Consider the following 1,633-nt stretch of genomic DNA (forward strand, 5'->3'; position numbering starts at 1 on the left):
AGGAAGGAAGGAAGGAAGGAAGGAAGGAAGGAAGGAAGGAAGGAAGGAAGGAAGGAAGGAAGGAAGGAAGGAAGGAAGGAAGGAAGAAAGGAAGGGAAAGAGAGAAAGAAAAGAAAAGTGTCTGCCCAGAAGGAGCATTTCCTATCTCCTTGCTATGCAGAAAGAATAAGTAAGAAGTTTCAGGGCAGGAAAAATGGTATAAACAATTTTTGTAGGTTTAAGGAATGTTTGAGCTAGAAGTAGCATTATCTCATGCAACCATCTCATTTCACAGAGGGAGACATAGATTTCCAAAAGGTAAAGTGACTTACCCAGTTTTGCATAGCTCTTTAGTCATAAAATCTATAAAACCCAAGTCTCTTATACCCATTCCATCATCCTTCGAGTGCCCTTCCTATTACCCATTCTGTACAAACATGTCATTGTTCATTCATTTTAGTGTGTCAACTCTTTGTGACCTCATTTGGGGTTTTCTTGGCAAAGATACTGGTGTGGTTTGCCATTTCCTTCTCTGGTTCATTTTACAGATGAGGAAACTGAGGCAAACAGGGGTAAGTGACTTGCCCAGGGTCACACAACTAGTAAGTGTCTAGGACTAAATTTGAACTCAGAAAGTTGAGTCTCCCTGACTCCAGGCTGACACTTTATCCACTGTGCTACCTAGCCATCCCCATCATACACACATACATAGTAGATTCATACATTGCTGCTGTGTGGGGGATGAAATGAGAATCTGAATGGGGGATGGTGGGGAGGAAAGAGAGGAACAGGATGGATGAAATATGTCCATGATTCAATGTGTCAGTGTGTCAAGGGGAACTGGGTTGAACCAGAGTCCAACTGCTATAGATATAAGTATCAGATCCCAAACCACATCCCATATTTGGTACAATTCCTTCCTGCCACACTTCCCTTACAGTTATATCTTTCTCTGTCTTCTGTGTCCAGGTCTACAGGGAGAGTTTTCAAACCACCTTTCCCTGGGGCTAGGGCTCTTAATTTTCAATTATTCAACTGATCTTTCTCTATATAACTAAACGTTGTCTCAAAGTAAGTTAGTCTGCCAAGAAAAGATCCTCTGTGATGATCAGGAATTCAAATCCTGAGAGCAATCTCTGGACCATTCTTCCCAGTGATCTAACCTATCAGTCACTATACCTGTGTGTGCCGAGTAGACACAAACACATAAAACACATGCCAAAGTGAGGAAACATATGAGTTAGAACTCAGATCTCCATGTTCATATTTATGTGTATGTGGTTAACTTTAAGGAGAAAAGCAGAGTGAAGGAGCAAACAGAGGACCTAGATTTATAATCAGGATAATCATAGGTTCAAGTCTTGTTTTTGACACATACAGGTTGTGTGACTCTGGGTTTATCAATGAACTTCTCATTGCACCTGATCCCTCTAAACATCAGAGCTGATCCTGTACTGTTAGAGGCAGCTTCCTCACGGTAGCTGATGAGCCATCATTGGGCAAGACCAGCTGTAAGAGATGATGATTCTTTTTGTTTTTCCCAAATACAACAAAACTTGTATATTCAAATGAATACCATCCACTTTGAAACAGTTCCCTTGACAGACTGTGTTTGTTCTAACAGGGTCAGGGATTTCACAGGAACTCCTCTTCG

This window comes from Gracilinanus agilis, chromosome 1 (assembly GCF_016433145.1).
Source record: "Gracilinanus agilis isolate LMUSP501 chromosome 1, AgileGrace, whole genome shotgun sequence".
NCBI classification, from domain to species: Eukaryota; Metazoa; Chordata; class Mammalia; order Didelphimorphia; family Didelphidae; genus Gracilinanus; species Gracilinanus agilis.